Source organism: Mustela putorius, unplaced genomic scaffold (genome assembly GCF_011764305.1).
Source record: "Mustela putorius furo isolate JIRA1106 unplaced genomic scaffold, ASM1176430v1.1 tig00000166_pilon_pilon_pilon, whole genome shotgun sequence".
Classification (NCBI taxonomy): domain Eukaryota; kingdom Metazoa; phylum Chordata; class Mammalia; order Carnivora; family Mustelidae; genus Mustela; species Mustela putorius.
In genome coordinates, this window is record NW_025421301.1 from 5536110 (window position 1) to 5558564 (window position 22455).

The following is a 22455-nucleotide window of genomic DNA, read 5'->3' on the forward strand; positions in this document are numbered from 1 at the left end:
GATTCCCCAGAAGGGGGGCCTTTTCCCCTCTGCGAACACACCAGGCTGTGCAGCAGAGCATAGGGCTTAGATAGAAGTCACCAGCTGTGTGTGCCAAGCTGCAGAACCTGTGTGACTGTGCTGGGGGTGGGGGGGGGGATGCCAGGTGGGCAGGGCTTGGGGACACTCAGCCGCACACTTTAGCTTTTTCTTTAACCCCACCTCTTGCCTCCCTCAGTTCAGAGGATCATTATGTATTCTGAGGATGGGAGGAATTGGGTCACTTATGCATCCAGGTCTTTCTTGAAGAACTGAAAAAATAAATAAAATAGAATAAATAAAATAAAATAAAATAATTTGACAGTTTGAAGTGTTATTTTATCCGAGGTAATGGAAGGTTTAGACTGCAGTTCTAGTGGCCAAATGACTGAGAGTCATGGAGTGAGAGGAATGAGAGGAGAAGCCTTCATGCTGGGCAGTAGCATTTCACCTTACCACCATTTACAGATGCTCGGCATCGCTGAACATTGCTCACACTTCACATTGAGCGCTCATGACTCATAAGGAGAAAAACAATTTAACTGCGTTTTATAGAGCCTGAAAGTGAGATTTGCAAGATTTACATCTCCAATAACACAGTTTTATTTTTTATTTTTTAAAGGCTTTATTTATTTATTTGACAGAGAGATAGGGAGAGAGCACAAGTAGGCAAAGGGGCAGGCAGAGGGAGAGGGAGAAGGAGGCTCCCTAGTGAGCAGGGAGCCCCATACGGGGCTTGACCCCAGGACCCTGGGATCATGACCTGAGCAGAAGGCAGACACTTACCCAACTGAGCTACCCAGGCGCCCTTCCAAAAACACAGTTTTAAAGAATAAAAACTGATATATGAAACCATAACTGATCCAAAGCGTGTGAGTTCTTATTTTTAGTTCTACTCGGTGCCAGACGCTGCTGTACGTACCAGGAATACACCAGCTTTAAACGACAACAGCGCTCCCTGAGAATAGACCGAGTTTGAGAATTGAAAATTTTTGTTCACTGGAGGCATTTCATCAAGACTAGAAGACCGTGTTGCAGGGATAGTTTCTACTGAAGAGTAATCTGTAGCATTCATTTCAAATAAATAGAACATTAAAGCTTGAAGAAAATAATAATTTCATCCAACCACCCCACAAATGAAAAAGCATAATTTTTTACTCTAATTCCACAAAATGCTTATTTAACTCTGGCTGCACAGTAATATTTATGGAGCTGCTGTCACACACAGAAGGCCACAGAAACTGGGCATGAGTATGCTGAGGCTCGACCTAAAGCCAAGGAGAAAGGCACCTTTCCTAAATTATATCTCCCATACCTGAACAGGGTTGGCAGAATTCTAGAGTGGTCTGACCTGCTGCAGGACAATATACAATCTCATAAAAAGAAGAATTTATTGAAACATATGAGCAGTGGGGATTGGGTATAAGCAGTCATGGCCAAACTGCCTACTGGTTGAGAGGGGCCCAGCCTGATTATCTTTGGGGATGTGTTGGGAAAGGCTTGTTCAATCACGCTGTGATCATGAATGGCGCCGTGAGCAATAGCCTTGGGTGGCCGGTGGGAGCCATTCTGTGTGGAGCTCTTATGCTCCACCCTACTATTTCCATAAGTGAGTGAGGGTGTGGAGTCACTGCATTTACTAGTGTTGATGATGCATAACTCAGGAATGCACCAGGAGATGATGGTTGGCACTTCTGGTCTCCGCCTCTTTACCAGGGAGTGCACTGTTTTCAACTTGCAAAATTAATATACACTTTGAGGATTCTGACACCATAAAACATAATGGCAAAGTCTCTCTGTCTTCCCCCATGATATTTTTGGATGTGCCTATGGGTACATTTAACATATAGCATACAAAATGCCCATTTGCAAGATATGGTAACAACTACTATTAAGTATAACAAATAACACAGACAACTGTATTTTCTTCTTCTTCTGCCCATTTGGCTACAATATTCCCACTTTTTGTTCTGTTTTGTGCTCCTCAAATCCTAAAGGTGATGTTCAAATAGCTGAGTCCCCCCCCCTTTTTTTAAAGATTTTATTTTTTTGTTTGACTCACAGAGAGAGAGAGACAGAGAGAGAGAGAGCACTCAAGCAAGGGGAGCCCAGGTAGAGGGAGAAGCAAACTCCGTATTGAGCAGGCAGCCAAGTTCAGGACTTGATCCCAGAAGCCCAGGATCATGACCAGAGCTGAAGGCAAATGCTTAACCAACTGGCCACCCACGGACCCTAAATAGATGAGTTCTAAATATACAGCTCACACTTGAACCCTTGCTAACTCCTAGATGCATATATGCAATGCCTGATTGATATTTCCTTTTAAAGTTGACTCTTATCTACTTCCCCAAACCTATTTTCCCTCAACATTTCCCTCAAGCTGTAAATGTGCCTTTCTTAATTTCTCCTTTTCCAATATCTAATCTATTCATAAATGAGCTCCCCTCTCAAATACATCCTTAATCTGTTTGTGTCTTTTTGCTCTCTGCTGCTGCCACCATACCGGACTGGTAAAAACTGCCATCACATATGCTCCAGATTTTGCGAAAACCTTCAAAATTGCTCTCCTACGTCCACTCTTCCTGTCTACCATTCTTTTTCACAACAACCAAAATCACTGAAGAGAAAAAATACATAAGGTTTAAAATGTTCTCGAGATCATCCCCCATGTAAAATCCTTCGTGAGGGAGCCTGGGTGGCTCAGTTGTTTAAGCATCTGCCTTCAGCTCAGGTCATGATCCCAGGGTCCTGGATCGAGCCCCGAGTTGGGCTCCTTGCTCAGTGGGGGTTTGTTTCTTCCTCTACCTCTCCTCCTGCTCATGCTCTCTATCTCACACTCTCTCTCAAATAAATAAATAAAATATTTAAAATAAAATAAAAATAAAGTCCTTCATGAGTTTCCATTACACATAGAATAAAATTCAAGCTCCTCATCACTGTCTGTAAGATCCTATGTAACCTGGCTGTCCATCTCAGCCCCATTTCAGACCATTCCCTGCTCTCACATTATGCTCCAGCCACTCTTCTCTGTTCTGCTGACTCACCAAAACTATTTTCACATCAAGACATTTGCACATGTGCCCTCTGTCCAAAATGCCCTTTCCCCTGATCTTTGTAGGACCTTAGGACCACTCAGGTCTGTTTAAATGTGTGCTCAGAAAGGTTCCCTGATCTTCACATTTAAAGCAGATCTCCCCCAGCCCATCACACTCTATCACCTTATCTTGTTTGGATTATCCTATAGCAATTTTCAATAAAATTCTAAAAAATTTCTAAAAAAAAAATTCAACTAAAATGGTCTTACTTGTTTTCTAAGTTATAGTCTGTATCCCACTATTAAAGCATGAACCCCCTAAAAGTAGTGGTCTATCTGTCTTATTCACCACTGTATCCTCAGTGCCTGAAACAGAGACATGAGAGTATGTGGTAGGCACACAATGAATATTTGTTGAAAGATCTGGCTTTTCCTTAGAGCATGAAGCATGTTTCAAGGTAAAATACCCAGGCGGGGTATAAAGTCCATTTGCTTACTTATGATAAAAGATGCAACCCAAAGATTCAGAGACCACCTAGTTTGCTTTTCTAATTAACTCCTTTCTCAGGCTCATTAACATGAATTAAATTTCTGCCTCTTGGACATGAGCGATAATAGACATTGCCAGTTCATCGAGTCTGACCCCTGCTTTTCACAAAAGGCATAAGCCTAGACTATTGGGTATTTTTAATATAGTAAAAAATTAACATGTGTCATTTTATTCTTGGAGAACACTGGTGTCATTGGAGGAACTCTTTATGAATTCTTACAGTCACTGACAAAGTCTCCTTCCTTGCCTAAACTTTCATTAGACTCCTCTGAGTACGGTTCCTAACTAGGCCTCAACCTGTGCCTCTAGAGAACTTGTAGCTTTCAACACAAATGACTTCACCCACCTCCCACATTAAGACTTGAACAAACACAAATATAGTTTTTATCAGCTCAAATCTGTGTTCGTAGCATGAGGACCCAAGGCCCCTCAAAATGCCGTGCCTGAGAAAACTCAGCGTTGCCTAAAGAATTTATTGTTTGTCCTAGACAAAACCTGCCTATAAGCCCCTGACCTCCCTTTTCTTGGAATATTTACTTTAGAAAATACGTGATTGTAAATCTTTTCTCTGTCCTTCAGATTGTGTATTCTACAATCCAGGAATGCCTTTCTCAAGGATATGGGACCATCCTTTTGAAATGTAATCATCAAGAAAGATAGGGTTTTTATCTCCTAGGCTCTGTGGGGGAGTATAACTTCGACCTCCGTTAGCAGACACAGATGGGCTCACCACACTGACCACCCACCTCCCAACACACTGTATCCTGCAATTCTTTCTTTCCTTCTTTTCCTTTTTCTTTTTTTTTTTTAAACACTCGGGACTTAAAAAGCCTCCTGCCTTCAGTTTGCAGAACTTACCTCAGTTCTATACTGAAGTCTCTCTCCCATGCTGCAGTAGCTTGGGTAAAATCTGTCTTGCTTCTTTAATAAGAGTCCGGTGAATGGTTTCTCTTTAACATCATGAGCCAGCCAGTTACTATGTGTGACGTGTTTGGTTCCGTCTCAGTGTAGGAGATTTCTCATAGATGGTGTACTACATCTAGCCAGCATTTTCAGCTCCCCAAGATGATATTCTTCAGGAATAGTTCTTTTTTTCCCCTTAAGTCTTTAATTCCAGTTAGCTAACATATTAGTTTTAGGTGTACAATACAGTGATTCAACACTTCCATATATCACCCAGTGTTTATCACAGCAGGAGCACTCCTTAACCCCCATCACCCATTTAACCCATACCCCCACCCACCTCCCCTCTGCTAACCATCAGTTAGTTCTCTCTAGTTAAGAGTCTGTTTGTTGGTTTTCCTCTCTCTCTTTTTTTTCCCCTTTGCTCATTTGTTTTCTTTCTTAAATTCTACATGTGAGTGAAATCATATGGTGTTTGTCTTTCTCTGAATGACTTATTTCCTTTTGCATAATACTTTCTAGTTCTTTCATGTCATCACAAATGGTAAGATTTCATTCTTTCACATGGCTGAGTAACATTCCATTTGTGTGTGTGTGTGTCATTTTTTTATCCATTCATCAGTTTAGGGACACTTGGGCTGCTTCCACATCTTGGCTCTTGTAAATAATGCTGTAGTAAACAGGTGCATGTATTCGTTTGAATTAGTGTTCTTGAATTCTTTGGGTAAATACCCACTACTGTAATTGTTGGATCATATGATAGTTCTATTTTTAACTTCTTTTTTCCATTACCTCCATACTGCTTTCCAGAGTGGCTGTAGCAATTTGCATTCCCACCAACAATACACAAGGGTTCCTGTTTCTCTCCATCCTTGCCAATAATTGTGTTGTTGATTTTAGCCATTTTGACAGGTGTAAGGTGATATCTCATTGTAGTTTTGATTTGCATTTCCCTAAGGATGAATTATGTTGAGTATCTTTTCATGTGTCTGTTGGTCGACTGTATGTCTTCTTTGGAGAAATGTCTATTGATGTGTTCTGCCCTTTTTAAGTTGGATTATTTGGCTTTTGGTGTTGAGTCTTAGAAGTTCTTTATATATCTCAGATACTGACCCTTTACTGGATATGTCATTTGCAAATACTTCCTCCCATTCCATAGGTTGTCTTTTAGCTTCATTGTTTGTTTCCTTCACTGTGCAGAAGCTGTGTATTTTGAGGAAGTCCCAATGGTTTATTTTTTTTGTTTCTTTTCCCTTGCCTCAGAGGACCCATAGAAAGAAGTTGCTATGGCTGATGTCAAAGAAGCTATTGACTGTGTTCTTTTCTAGGATCAGGAGTGTTTCTTAACCCTGTCTTCACTGTGATAGGAAATGGGCTCAAGAAATGTCCTAGGGATGGATCTTTATCTTAAAATAAAAAAATAAAAAAAAAAAAGGTAGATTTAGGCCCTGAAGTAATGCCCAGACACCTACATTTCCAAGCCTGTCTGTATCACCTGAATTCAAGCCACCCTGAATTCCTTTTATTATCTTATTTTAGCCTTGCAGTCTTGACTGATTGTGGGAACTACAAGTTCAGCAGATAGTTGGTTATTGGGCCTGGGCTCATGGGATGGATCTGAGCTTGGAGACCCAAAACTAAAGTACTCAACGTTCAGCTGTATATTGAGTAGAGAAGATTACCCACCAAGAATGGGTTAACTGAGAAGAGAGCTAAGGACAGAACCTCTTAGGAAACACCAGTGTGTTCAGAAAGGGTGGAGGACCTTACTGCCCAGCTTTTACATATCCGAGCACATATAGAAAATAACATTTGCATGGCACATTGCGGGCAAGTTGTAAGAGATTTAAGGGTTTCTATATGGGCTTGGTAAAATTTTTCATTACTTTCTGTATTCATTTCCTAGGACAGCACAAAAAGTATTGCAGACCAGGTGGCTTTAAACAATAGAGATGTATTGTTTCAGTTCTGGAGACTTTCAGTCCAAAATCAAGATATTGGGAGAGTTGTGATCCTTTTGAAACATGTAGGGGAAATCCTTCCTTGCGTCCTGTGGCTTGCCAGCAATCTTTGTCTTTCTTTGGCTTGCAATGGTATAACTCCAATATCTGCCCTTGTCGTTACATGGCATTCTTCCTTTGAGTCTCCTCTGTCTTCAGTAACCATCTTCTTGCAAGGACACCCGTCATATCAAATCAAAGAGTCCACTCTACTCCTGTATGACCTCAACTTCATTAATTGCATCTGTCATGACCCTATTTCCCCATAAGATCATAATCTGAGGCACTGGTTGTTAGGACTTCAACATATCTTTTTTTGGGGGGGGGGCGCAGCACAATGCATTCCAGAATAATTTCTTTTTATTCCATAACTACAATAAGAAAATTAAAAGTATGGGTGCTGGGGTGCCTGTGTGGTTCAGTGGGTTAAAGCCTCTGCCTTCGGCTCAGGTCGTGATCCCAGGGCCCTGGGATCGAGCCCCACATCAGGCTCTCTTTTCCGTGGGGAGCCTGCTTCCTCCTCTCTCTCTGCCTGCCTCTCTGCCTACTTATGATCTCTGTCTGTCCAATAAATAAATAAAATCTTTAAAAAAAAGTATGGGTGCTAAATATTGAATTTATATAGTATTGCAACAGACTTTCTAATATCAGATTTTATGTTTGCAATGGAATGGATAAACTTTCTAATAATGTATAATCCCTTCAGATTATTTTTCTCTTCCAAAGCCTTCAATTATTTTTCTCTTCCAAATTTCTTTGAATGAAGCTATGAACAGGAGAATATGCAACATGATTCAGAACACAGCATAGCAGGACATAGATAAGGTGATCATTTCAGATAAGACGATCATTTCTCGACATCTTGGGGAAAGAGGTGATCTGTATTTCTTCATAAACACTGTTTTAAAGATGTAACTCATATGATTCTCCAGGAGCTGGAGCCCAAGAGAATGCATTGGGGACCTATCATCATCTGATGGGACATCAGAGGCAGTCTCTAGGGAGAGTTAGGGAGTCAGAGGCTGTAGGAGCATCTGCCTCTGCCAGGAATGTCAGGCAGTGACAAGCAGCCATGGAAGGCAAGAGGGAATGGCAGCAATGTCTGGTAGCTCTTTTAGCATCTTCATCACAAATATTCAGTGGGATTTAGGTGGTGGCATTGCCACTGGGGCCTGAGAGGCAGAGGGAGACTTCTCCTCCGTGGGGCAGAGAGTGCACCTCTCTGCTTGAAGAGGGAGAGGAGGGCCATTGGGAAGCGAGGAGTGAGGGAACAAAGGACTTTCACTGACTTGGTGACCTCCGCTGGGCCGCAGCTGGGCATTAAGAGCAGGTCAAACCCAACCACTTTCAGGAGGAGACAGGGCCTGATCACTGATAGGTTTTAGAAGTTTAAAGCTTTTCTCTACCAACGTAGCATCCCAGGAAATTACTGAGCTGGAGTAGGAGGTCTGATCAAAAGTATTTTTGCAGGGTGCTTGTGTGGCCCAGTGGGTTAAAGCCTCTGCCTTCAGTTCAGGTCATGATCCCGGGGTCCTGGGATTGAGCCTCACACTGGGCTCTCTGCTCTGTGGAGAGCCTGCTTCCTCTTCTCTCTCTGCCTACTTGTGATTTCTATCTGTCGAATAAATAAATAAAATCTTTAAAAAAAAAAAAAAAGAAGAAGAAGAAAGAAAGTGTTTTTGCAACCAATTTAGCACTGCTGCTCTAGGCCAGGATCTTGTTCTTGGAATCCACGGTCCTCGTGACCAGCAGAGTTCTGTTGGAGCTAAACACTGTGGGTGCCATGACTGGGGGCACATTGGCTTGAGAATCAAAGTAGTGAAAAGGTAGACAGAGGTGTCACAGGCTTTAAGGCCTCTCAGCTGGTATATGAGGGAGTCGGGTTCTAGACGCCCACATGCCCTGTCATCTTAAAACAGATGTGGCTATTTTCTTCTGTTCAGAGAAGATTGATTCTCAGATTCTTGATCATCAACATTGGTGAGAAATTTACTAAAATAATTTAAAAAAAGTAAGGGGGAGCATGTGTAGCTCAGTGGGTTTAGTGTCCAACTCTTGATTTTGGCTCAGGTCAAGATCTCAAGGTCATTAGACTAAGCTCCACACTCAGTGGGGTGTCTGCTTCTCTCCCTCTTCCTCTCCCTTTGGCCCTCCCTTGCTGGCATGTGCATGCTCTCTCTATTTCTTTCTCTAAGATAAATCTTTGAAAAAAGAGAACATTTTTATAAGCACTCAGAAGTTTATGATGTTTAAAACTATATTTAAAGGTATTATCACTCATTTTTTATTGTCAAATATAATAGTACATTTCCTGTAAAGATGAGAATGTATTTTGAATCCAATCAAATTTTCTCTTTTCTAGAAAAAAAAATTTTTTTTAATTTGAGAGAGAGAGAGAGTTCATGAGGAGAGGGAGGGGGAGGGGGAGAGACAGAAAGAGAGAGAATCTCAAGCAGACTCCCTACTGACCATGGAGTCTGACATGAGGCTCAATCTCACAGCCCTGAGATCATGACCTGAGCCAAAGTCAAGAGTCAGTTGCTTAACCACCTGAGCCACCCCAGTGCCCCCCACTCAAGTTTTCTCTTGAATGCATTGTAAGGATAGTTGTCCTGCAACTACCTTGGAGACTACTGGAAGTGTAGGTGGCACTATATATTTGAAGACAGAAGTTGGTCCTTTGCTGCTCCAATGGGAGGGAACCACTTCTACCTTCTCCACCATTACCGTGTTCTACTCTTTTTGGCCTTGCCAACCTAAATAAAGTGACAAACTGAGGCAATCTCAAAAGTGTCAAAAAGGTAAGTTTTTAGGGCACAGCAGAGGAATTGCAGTTCAGGACATGTAAATGGTGAAATGGTAAAATGGTAAAAGGCAAGTCCCTTGAGGGTTTGGGGAGGACTGCATTTATGGGCAAGAATGTAAAGAGAAGAGAGCTCAGTTAGAGTCTGTGGAAACCAAAACCAAGTGGAGACCAACTTTGAAAATTCCCGAGAAGACAGAATCAGTCCAGTCACACAAACAGCTCAAGTCAGCTTATTTTGTGAGACCAGCCTGAGCCGGGTCATTTCTTACCGATGCCTCCCGAAGCCATAACTGGAACTTCCCAAAGTTGATATGAGGCAATCCCTGACCAATTCCCTGTCATTTAAGAAAATTCCAATATTATCAGTGTTCTATGAATCAGGCATTTATAGGAAATCGATATCCCAGTCCTTAAGTTTAATATTCCTGCAGACACATGTGTGAGATTTTCCCATTTTATATCCTTCAGTTCTATTTTAGACTAAAATTCCTTCTCATGCTACTAAAGTCTATGTGCAACTTGTCCTTTACTTGAGCTACTCAATAGAGCAGTGAGTTCTGTGTGTTGTGGAAAGGAGACACACTTTCTGAAAGGCAGAGAGAGACCATATCTTACAACTTTTATGACAGTTTATTGTTATAATTGTTCTATTTTATTATTAGTTATTGTTGTTCCTCTCTTTACTGTGCCTAATTTATGAATTAAACTTTATCATATGGGGAAAAAATGATATAGAGAGAGTTTGATACTACCTATAGTTTCAGGCATCCTTTGAGGGTCTTAGAACGTATCCACCATGGATAAGTGGGGGCACTACTGGAGGTTGCTGGAAGGTTGCCCCAGTGAACCCAGCTCTACCATTTTAAGCCTAGATGAGGTTTACTTCAGTGTTCAGCCAGAGGAGGAGCATGTTCTAGAGAAAGTGTTCCTAGATAAAAAACTTGCTTTCCTTTCCCATCATATTTTCATGGTAGAGCAGTTAAACTGGGAAATAGACATGTGTAGATTTGAAGTGGTGTCAGGCAAAGCTACATGTAATTACAGTTCTATATCCTTAAATCCTGGAATTGAACCTACCTTTGAAATCAAACCATTTCACTTTGTTCACAGAACTATACGATTACAACTATGTGGACCATTTAATAGTTGGTTTATCTTAAGAAAACATCAAAAACTATTTTTGAATGACTATTTCCACTTTCCGAAAACTGATGTCAGAGTAAAATTGACACCAAGTTAATGTAACTGTCCCTCAGAACAACGTACTGCTTAAAATATAATCTACGAGAAATTATACTAGTTACCAAACATGCTTAGATACAGCCTTAAGAAGAACATGTACTGGCAACAGGCCTCTGGGGGGGAGGACAATATAGGTCCTTGAAGCCAAGCAGCTGGGAATGCCCGGCTTGATCAGGATGGAGCCCCGCCTGCTTCATTTTCCCGTTATCTCCCCTTGCCCAGAGAGCATCAGCAGTTAGTTAGACAATCCTTTTGTTTGGGTTTTCTCACTATAGGTCATGTACTAGTGACCAGACGTATCTTGCCTTTCTTCTTACGCATCTACAAGACTCATGGTCACTGTGTAACCTATTCCAGCTTCTCTGTTGGTTGTTAATCACTTTCTAATAAATATGAGACTGAGGAGTTGTTCAGGGTGACAGTCTTTTCTATTGTCGTCCCCTGCCCCCATTCTCTTGCAGCTGATTTCTTTGTGCCTCATTCTTCTCCCGTGTGCTGTCAGGAGGTGGCAGTTAAGTAGGCAAGAAAGACTTTACTCACGCCTGTTGCATTAGGGGAGAGATGTCAGAACTAACTCGGAACTAAAATTCACTGAAGCAGAAAATGTAGGGCTTTTTAAATGCTGGGGTTAGGTAGTGGGAAAGTACTAAAAAACATTTGGGTGGGGATCCATAGGCCATAAGTTTGCTATTTGGCTTTATCCAAAAAAATAATAAACTCGTAAACTCGTAATTCTGTAACCTGGAGAAAGGTGCCCATTGAAGTTAGGCTTTGACCCTCCCACTGGAACTGGAAGAGAGGGGTGCTAACTTCTTTGATGATTAATATTTCAAAGAGTTGGCTCCCAAGTCATTGAGAAAGATATTCCTGGGTTGCAAAACCAGGAGAATGCTCTTAAAAGATCTACCTCAAAGGCTCAATGAAATCATTTACAATTATAAGTTTTCTAAAGAAAATGAGCTAAGAGAAAGGAAGTCGGGGGCTCCAGTGTGAGGAAGAAGACTATCTGAAGATTAGTCAGGCTGAGGAGAAAGATTAAGGCCATCTCTGTTGTTGGTCACATGATGAATTTTCTTTTTTTTTTTTTTTTAAGATTTTATTTGTTTATTTGACAGACAGAGATCACAAGTAGGCAGAGTGGCAGGGAGAGAGAGAGAGAGGGAAGCAGGCTCCCTGCTGAGCAGAGAGCCTGATGCGGGACTCGATCCCAGGACCCTGAGATCATGACCTGAGCCGAAGGCAGCGGCTTAACCCACTGAGCCACCCAGGCCCCCACATGATGAATTTTCATTTAAAATTGAAATAATATTTGCTCAATCTATTTACTCAGTAGTATGTCAAACTCTATTTTTTGTTTTCTGGAATGAAAGTGCCATCTATTTTAACTTTTGCAAACCTCATGGGGAGAACATTCTGCATAGACTAGAACATTCTGCAATGAGGGGACTGTTCTATAATGCGTGCTGTCCAATCCAGTAGCCACTAGCCCCATGTGCCTACTAAGCACTTGACATGTAGCTAGTGACCCTGTGGGACTGAATTTTTAATTTTAGTTGATTAAATTTAAATAATCACATGTGGCTAGTGGCTGCCATATTGGACAACGCATCCTCCAAATCTATCTCACAATCAGTTTTTCTGCTTCTGTCTTTAAATCGCTTCATCAAATGTAGTGTCTATGACCTGGGCTATCAGTGGAGCACAGGAATACTTACATTCAGTCCACAGGATGGTGGTGAGAATTAAGATATTGTATGTAAAGTGCCTTCAAAATGCTTCCTACAAAAGAGATAGCCAACAATGCTGGTTTCCTTTTCAGCCTCCTTCAGGGGAGCACAAAATCACTGTGGCAGGGTCTTTACAGTCTGGAACACAATAAACAATAGGGCCTTGGTTAGGTGGATGTTTAGGAACAGATGTGCTCATGTTCATCCTTGTTTCAAGGCAAAAAGAACTCTTGCTCTTCTGAGATGCACAAGAAGTTAGTTAATCTTGAACACAGTCACCTTCTTTATATTGACTTCAATAAAAAAGTCAGATGTTAAAATCAGAAATTGCAAGCATTTGGGTTACTCTCAATATTGATTTAATATTAATCATCTATTGCATGATATTGATGCACTCTTTCCCATGGAATATTGAAATAAACAAAAGCTAGGTAAAGACTAAATCAGAACATACATTGTCTGAAGTTTCCTCTGATCCAAATAAATGATTTTATATTATATAGATTACATATATATGTGTGTGTTTTTAAAAGAATGTATCTCTTCTACGGACAGTGCATTTTACCTTTAAAAATGTGGGATACACAGAAGAGGAAAGGAAAAAAAAGCATATATAATGGAGGAAAGAGAATAAATTTGGCAAACAAGTTTCAGCAGAGTATGAAGATCTTGGCTACTGCAATTAGCCTTACTCTAAAGGGCAGTTACTATAGCCTAAGCCATCAGGAATTCTATTACCAAGCTGTAGATACAAGGCTGGTTTCTCCCAGATACTTTTCTCTCCTATGTGTGATGTTTCCTCCTCTGTTGGTCACTGTCATGTATTGTCACTTGTGTTCAATAGTGTCGTCCCAAATTTCCCTTGGGAATTGTACAGTGATAAGTTGTCCCTAAGAGATGGTAATATTTTTATAACTTGATTGGTGTATTTATATGAAAGAATAATTATTTTGAATAAACTACATTTACCCTTCTGATTCAAGAGTTTGGAATGTTCCATTCAACCAAAAGCAGAATAATGGAGCATCTGATCTCAGATCCCACCACACTGACATGTAAGAATAAATGAATTTAGTAGTTTATTTCATTGATTTAAATATGCAGATGTCATATACTGCCTTTTTATTCTGAATCTTAATGCCAAGCAGGTATGATCCATTACTCAAGAGCTTAAAAAGTTTCTTTGTTTAAGCAAAATTTACTTAACACAATACAATTTTATACAATATAGAAATGATGAGGCCTGGCTACATATCTCTAAAATAAGTGCTAATAATCCATTTAAGATATTTAGTTTACAAAATAATTATATTTAGTTCACAGAATAAGACACAGCTACAGATGTTCCTCAATTTACAGTGGGATTACATCCCAATAAACCTGCCATCAACTGAAAATATCATAATTTGAAAGTGCATTTAATACAACCTAACCTACTGAACATCCTCACTTAGCCCAGCCTCCCTTAAACTGCTACAAACACTTACATTAGCCTATAGTTGGGCAAAATCATCTAATACAAATCCTATTTTGTGATGAGGTGTTGAATATCTCATGTAATTCACAGAATACTGTACTGAAAGTGAAAAACAATGGTTATGTGGGTACAGAACGCTTGTCAGCGGATTGGTTATGTTCGCCTGTGATCACGTGGCTGACTAGGAGCCCAGCGGCCCCTGAGCAGGGTCACAATAGAGAATGTGCCACACACCACGAGCCCAGGAAAAGATCAAAAATCAGAATTCTAAGTAGTTTTTACTGAATGTGTATTGCTCTGGTGTCATTGCAAAGTCAAAAAATTGGAAGTCAAATCATCATCAGTCAAGGACCTGTGTGTGCATAACAATGATTCCTTTGCTAGATAAACAGGAATGAAGGAAACTAAATTTGCCTGGTAAGTTTCCTGTGCCAGGTGCACATATAGGAAAGACTCTTCTAATCCTATTTTGTGAAGACATTTCTAGTTCCCATCTACCCTGTGCTGAATTCCCTTGACATAACATAATATAAAGTCACCTTTATGTTGTGATGACTGATTAAACATACTAATATTTTATATTCTACAAATATATAACTTGATTTCACTTTCAATTTCTATACCAATTAAAAAGCAAATTAGTTTCTCACAGATAGCTACTGAACTCAGCATAGACTTTTATGCACATTATCTAGGAATATCCTTATTTATAAGCATTAAAAAGCTAAACAAAAAATATTAGCAAAGATTGGGAAGTGCTTAAGATTTCAGAAAAATATTCTGTGACAATGTTAGTCCCTTATAATAATTTAGAAGCCTTGATATATTGTTAACCTCTGATTCATAAATAATCCTTTTGCAGGATATCTTTTGTCCACATATCTAAATGTAACTCCTCTCAACCTGAGTTAATCAATCAATCAAGTAATTAATTAATTGTTCACCAGTATCTGATTTACATTAACCCCTTAAAAGAAACTTCAGGATTTGATTTTTAAAAATTATTTTTTTTGTAATTTCATTTTTTTCAGTGTTCCAAGATTCATTGTTTATGCACCAGACCCAGAACTCCATGCAATATGTGCCCTCCTTAATACCTACCACCAAGCTCACCCAACTCCCCCCAATCCCCTTCCCCTCCCAAACCCTCAGTTTGTTTCTCAGAGTCCACAGTCTCTCATGGTTTGTCTCTCCCTCCAATTTCCCCCAATTCACTTCTCTTCTCTACCTCCCAGTGTTTTCCGTGCTATTCCTTATGCTCCACAAGTAAGTGAAACCATACGATAATTGACTCTCTCTGCTTGACTTATTTTACTCAGCGTAATCTCTTCCAGACCCATCCGTGTTGATACTAAAGTCGGGTATTCATTCTTTCTGATGGAGGCATAATATTCCATTGTATATATGGACCATATCTTCTTTAACCATTTGTTTGTTGAAGGGCATTTTGGCTCTTTCCACAGTTTGATGACTGTGACCATTGCTGCTATGAACACTGGGGTACAGATGGCCCTTCTGTTCACTACATCTGTATCTTTGGGGTAATTACGCAGTAGCGCAATTACAGGGTCTTAGGGTAGCTCTAATTTTAATTTCTTATGGAATCTCCACACTGTTTTAAAGTGGCTGTACCAACTTGCATTCCCACCAACAGAGTAAGAGGGTTCCCCTTTCTCCACATCCTCTCCAACATTTGTTGTTTTCTGTCTTATTGATTTTGGCCTTTTTAACTGGTATAAGGTGGTATCTCAATGTGGCTTTGATTTTGATATCCCTGATGGCTAATGATGACCAAGACCTGATGGATTCCCTGGAGAATTCTACCAAACATTCAAAGAAATATTGAAATATATTTTCATGAAGAAATATATTTTCATGAAGCTGTTTAAAAAAATAGAAACAGAAGGAAGACTTCCAGATTCTTTCTATGAAACCGGCATTACCCTGATCCCCAAACCAGGCAAAGACAGCAACAAAAAGAATAATTTCAGACCAATATCCCTGATAAATATGGATGCTAAGATTCTCAACAAGATCCTAGCTAATAGGATCCAATGTACATTAAAAAGATTATCCAGGGGTGCCTGGGTGGCTCAGTGGGTTAGGCCTCTGCCTTTGGCTCAGGTCATGGTCTCAGGGTCCTGGGATTGAGCCCCACATCCGGCTCTCTGCTCAGCAGGGAGCCTGCTTCCCCTTCTCTCTTACTGCCTGCCTCTATGCCTACTTGTGATCTCTCTCTCTCTCTCTGTCAAATAAATAAATAAAATCTGAAAAAAATAAAAATAAAAAAGATTATCCACCATGACCAGCTGGGATTTATCCCTGGGATGCAAGGGTGGTTTAACATTTGCAAATCAATCAATGTGATAGAACAAATCAATAAGAGAAGAGAGAAGAACCACATGGTCCTCTCAATTGATGCAGAAAAAGCATTTGAAAAGATACAGCAGCCATTCCTAATTAAAATGCTTCAAAGTTTAGGGATAGAGGGAACATTCCTCAACTTCATAAAATCTGTCTATGAAAAACACACAGTGAATATCATTCTCAATGGGGAAAAGTTGACAGCTTTTCCTTTGAGATCAGGAACACGACAAGGATGTCCACTCTTGCCACTGTTGTTCAACATAGTATTAGAAGTCCTAGCAACAGAAATCAGACAACAAAAAGAAATTTTAAAAGGTATTCAAACTGGCAAGGAGGAAGTCAAACTCTCTCTCTTCACAGATGACATGAAACTTTATATGGAAAACCCAAAATACTTCACCCTCAAACTACTAGAACTCATACAGCAATTCAGTAATGTGGCAGGATACAATATCAATGTGGAGAAATCAGTTGCTTTCTTATACACTAACAATGAAAATACAGAAAGGGAAATGAGAGAATTGATTCCATTTACCATAGCACCAAGAACCATAAGATACCTGGGAATAAATCTAACAAAAGAGGTAAAGGATCTGTACTCGAGGAACTACAGAACACTCATGAAAGAAATTGAAGAAGACACAAAAAGATGGAAGAGCATTCCATGCTCATGGATTGGAAAAGTAAACATTGTTAAAATGTCTATACTGCCTAGAGACATCTATACTTTCAATGCCATCCTGATTGAAATTCCACTGCATTTTTCAAAGAGCTGGAACAAACAATCCTAAAAATTGTATGGAACCAGAAGAGACCCTGAATTGCTAAGGAAATGTTGAAAAAGAAAAACAAAACTGGGGGCATCGTGTTGCCTGATTTCAAGCTTTACTACAAAGCTATGATTACCAAGACAGCATGATACTGGCACAAAAACAGATACATAGACCAGTGGAACAAAGTAGAGCCCAGATATGGACCTGCAACTCTATGGTCAAATAATCTTCGACAAAGCAAGAAAGAATATACAGTGGAAAAAAGACAGTCTCTTTAATAAATGGTGCTGGGAAAATTGGACAGCTATGTGTAGAAGAATGAAACTTGACCATTATCTTACACTATACACAAAGATAAACTCAAAATGGATAAAAAATGTCAATGTGAGGCAGGAAGCTATCAAAATCCTAGAGGAGAACATAGGCAGTAACATCTTGGACATTGGCCACAGACAGCTCTTTCAAGACATGTCTCCATCAGCAAAGAAAACAAAAGTGAAAATGAACTTTTGGGACTTCCTCAAGATCAAAAACTGCACAACAAAGGAAACAGTCAGCAAAACAAAGAGACATCCCACGGAATGGGAGAAGATAGCCGCAAAATACACTACAGACAAAGGGCTGATATCCTAGGTCTCAACACACTCAACAGATCTCAACAGAACTCAAGAGATCTCAACATTTCAACATACAAACTCAACACACACAAAACAGATAGTCACGTCAAAAAACGGGCAGAAGACATGAACAGACACTTCTCCAAAGAAGACTTGCAAATGGCTACCAGACACATGAAAAAATGTTCGGGGAGGTTCAAATAAAAGAAGATTCTGAATATATTCAAGGTGTAAGGTAACAAGTAGCTCCTATAGAACGTATTCTCATTTTGAGGTGATTTGTATCAGCTAATCCTATCATGGCTAATACTATAATAGTTAGACTAATGCGTTCCAAGAATGACGTCTGGCACATTGCCAATATTCTTTTTTCTTTGTTTGACTCCTTTCACAGTTCATGATATGAACTTTGCTTAGACATTCATATGGAACAATTACCACCACAATCATTGTACAATTTGCTTTCTTCATTGAAAACTTTCCATTTTATAGTTTTGAGGTTTTCGTTTTTATTTTCACTTGCAGATTATAGGAGCAATTGCATTTGAAACGGGTATATTTCTGTGTGCACTTTCCAAGGCATTCAGCTAGGATTAAGGGATAACGTCTCAGCAATTGTGTGAGTTCACATTCTTGGGTTCCAAGCAATAGTTTCAGAAAAGTTTTCTTTTCTTTTTTGTGATTGCCACATAAAGAAATCCTATTACAGAATCAATTCCTGTCATGAATGGGCTGATTCTATCATAGAATCACAGAATTTTAGAGTTGGATCTAGTCCAGCATCTCACTCAGTTCAAGAATCCATATCTAGCATAATTTAGCACCCTTGATAAATGACCATCTAGCCTTGGCTCAAGTGAGGGAAAGTTCATCTCCATAAAATCCCCCAAATCTTGCTCTGTTTATGGCATAGTACAAATCCCACTAAATTTAGAAACAGGCTGGATTATAATCCCAGTTCAAGCAAGCTGAGGTAGGGCAAAGTTACTTATCTTCTCTGAGCTTTTTTACTTCCTTGCCTATTTCTGTCCTGTAAGTGCTCAAAGGATAGCTAATGATAAACTATGAACATAAAACGAGTTAATATAAAATATGCTTTGTGACTGATACCCTCACCTCTGCTTTTTCTGTCTCCACAGAAAGAAAATTCTTTTTTTCTGGTAAGCCCCAAACTGCCTCTCCATAAGTTAATTCATTCAATAAAGAGTTATAGGAACACTGTCAAGGTACTGTATATAACTGTGAACAAGGTAGAAGGAACCACATTCTCAAGGAAGCTATATTCCAGTGAGAAAACACAGTCCAACAGTCAATAAGTAAATGAATTAAGTTTAAAGGGAAAAAAAATCAAATGAATAGAAAGCAATAACGTGTTTTACAGAAAATTAAAATAGGGTAACATACTCATTACTAGGTGGCTACTTCAGCCAAGACATTGCTGAGGAAATCTCATTTATGCTGAAATCTGAATGACAATTATACCTCTTGATCCTCCTCATGCTTTCTGGAGCAGCCCACTTAAAAAGAAAGAAAGAAAGAAAAAACCCTTTCAAATTGTTGAAGACAGCTAGAATATCTTCCCTTAGAATTTTTTTTAAAGATAAACATCACCAGTCCCTCCAACTATTTCTTATATCCCATGATTTAAAAAAAATTTTTTTAACAGGGAAGACTCTGGGTTTATCAAGACTGTCTTTAAATGTGCATGTAGAATGAAAACGATTCTCTAGATGTAGCCTGAAACAAGGGAAATAGAATCCCTTCATCTGGATTCTGTGTTTCACCAGTGGTACACAAGCTTGCATTAGCTTTTTTTTTTTTTTTTTTTTTTTTTTTTTTTTTGTAGCAACTATAGCAAAATGCTGACTTAATTGTCATCAATGAGAAGTGCCTGGTCCCTCAGTGTGCACACTGGTTTCTCTACCAGAGCTTCCCATTTCCTTTTGCTACCATTTATCTTGTTCATTTCATCCTAATTCTTCCAGACTGCAGCGAGTTTTTGAATCTTAGAACTCTCTTCTACCTATTAACTCTTCTTTTAATCTCTATGTCGGTCATCAATTTAGTTAATATGTTGCTAGACCTATCAAATAGATGTTTGGCAAATGCAAAGCTATTTCAGAGCCATGTTAAATTATTTGAGAAATACAATTTGCCCCTGGGAAAGAAAAGTCACATTACTATCGGTAATTTCCTCTGGTGCTTTCTAAATTATCTGTAGTAAGCATGACCTATTTTTAGAATCAGAATAAAAAGCTATAAATAAAAGACATATCCCATTATTTTTCAAAAGGTGTGCCTTCACATTTTCATCTAAAAAGCTGATGAGTGTTAAAGAATATAGAAAATGATAGAGCCCAGTGACATTCAATTAGAGATTTCCCTCTAGGCTGATTCAAGGCTGTTGATTTACCATCAGGGTTGTTAATTTAATCCAACTCTTCCTGGGCAATAGTAACATATGTGTAGTTTTTTCTTTCTTTCTTTTTTTTTTTTAAGATTTTATTTATTTATTTACTTATTTATTTATTTGGCACAGAGGGTGAGAGAGAGATTCAGCACAAGCAGGGGGAGCAGCAGAGGGAGAGGGAGAGAGGCTCCCTGCTCAGATCGCTGGACCATGGGATCATGCCTTGAGCCAAAGAAAAACGCTTAATCGACTGAGCCACCCAGGTGCCCCATTTGAATAGTTTATTAGTGTGGTGTGCTAACAACAGAACAATCCAGAAGAAGGCAGGCCTTTGATTCTAAGTCCTCCTATTTGTTACATTCTCAAAACACAAGATTGTCTGGTGGAATTTCTCTTCCTACTTCCTGGTTTAAAAGTATTTTTACCAAAAATTCCTAGAAATAATTATTAACTATTTGAGTCAATCAAGCAGAGAAAAAAATAATGTTCTCTTTTGCGCTAGCGCATGCTTAAAAAGCTAAACAAAAGAATTGAGAATCAAAAGTTTGAAACTTGAACTAAAACGAATACTCAAAGGGCCAAGAACACATTTCTGAGTGTGGGAAAACATTTGCCTTTGAGAAAAACTTAGAATCAAAAAGCCATTTTGCTGGGTGTGGGCAGATATTAGGCCTTATTCAGAGAAAAGGCTACATGATGTAATTGTTTTGATACAATATACACACAGAACACATTGACCTTGAGAAGTTCAGTTCTATTCAAATTTTTATCTATCTCTTTATTTCCCTGAAGACCTGACATTTGACTCTGATTCTTTTTTTGTAAAAATTATCTTAAAACTTCATCTGTGTTTTTTTTCTAAGACTTGTCAGTAAAACCAGCAAAAGCAGGGGTCATCCCCTTAATAATATGGTTGTCTTCTCCAGCACCCAGATCACTCACTCATTTTAGGGCAAGAACTGAGGGAGAGCATGATGGGTGAGACTGTTGCACAGGCTGGGGTCAGGGAAGATGGGAAGGGCTGAGATAAAGAAGGACTTTTGGTTACTAAAACATAGCAATGGGCTTCTAACCAGTTTTCCTTGGAAAGAATGCATATGGTCTTGATAAATACATTTCTTACCTCCTATCAGGTCTCATATCAATGACACTCATTGATTTTGACTGAAACCTAAGAGAGAAAACTGCCACTCTGTGTTTTACCACTTAAGACAGAAGTCAGAGAGAGTCCCGGGGCATGCACAATCCCTGTCTCTTCAGGTTTGCCTCCACAAACATTTACTGACCTCCCGCTGAGCCCCCAAGCATTAAGAATTCAGAAATTAATGAAATGTAAGTCTTGCTCTCAAACAGTTCACAATCAAGAAGCAAAGAGATACACTAAAACAGATGCGACTTGGAGGTGAACCCATAAATGCTCCCATTATTTTATGATCACAAAAGGGGAAACCCTAATCCAGCCCTGCGAGATTCCAGAGGAAATTATACCCTCTAAGTCCGGACAATCCATTTCTCAGAGCAGCAAGCTCATTCCTGCCTCCCTAGAGTTTAGCTCCGGGCCTAGCCCATAGTAAGGGCTTAATAAACAACTGCTGAACTGAACTGAGTGTACTTTATTGACATAAAAAGTTTTATGCAAGACTTGAGGGCTGATTTAAGATGAACTATATATTCCCCTTAATGAGTCAGAGGATTCAGGTATATCCTGCTTATTTTTCCCACAGCACTTGTCCTACCCAATATTGTATATATTAGTGTATTTATTGTCTGCCAGTCCCCTACCCTGAAGAATAGAATATGGCAAAAGTGATGTGATGTCACTTCTGAAATTAGGTTATAAAAGACTGACTTCCATTTTGCTCATATTCTCTTTCTAGATCTTCTTGCTTGCTTGTTCTGACAAAGCAGGCTGCTATGATTGCTCTACCCTATGGAAGGCCTCAAAGAGCAAGCTCGGCCCACCAAGAACTGAATCCTGCTAACACCCTCGAGCTTAGCATCTGATTCTCCCAGGGGGTCGAACCTAGAGATGAAAGCAGCCCTGAGGCCACCTTGACCGCATCCTTGTGAGAGGCCCTGAACCAGGGCAACCATCTAAGCTGCCTTTGGATTCTTGACCTACAAAAGCTGTGAGATAAAAATGCTGTTATTTTAACCACTGTTTTGTGGCAATTTCTTACATATTAGTAGATAACAAGTACACCAAGAACTACCTTATCTACTGCCAGGAACACACTGATGTCCTAATTTTTTCTTTCTTTCTTTCTTTCTTTCTTTCTTTCTTTCTTTCTTTCTAAGAGAGAGAATACACTCATAAGAGTGTGGGGGAGGGGTAGAGGGAGAAGGAGAGAGAATCTCAAGCAGACTCCACACCAAGGGCAGAGTCCGACCTGGGGCTGGTATCACGACTCTGAGATTATGCTCTGAGCTGAAAACAAGAGTTGAATGTTAACTGACTGAGCCACCCAGGCAATCCTCCTCTGTGTTTGATATAGATTTCAAAGTGGCTAATTCTAGCAAATTCATAAAAC

The 22455-nt window shown here is 39.5% G+C and overlaps 1 pseudogene; it reads right to left on the reverse strand.

Moving 5' to 3' along the window:
• LOC101692036 overlaps window positions 1-22455 on the reverse strand; it is a 46653-nt pseudogene that overhangs the window by 7846 nt on the left and 16352 nt on the right.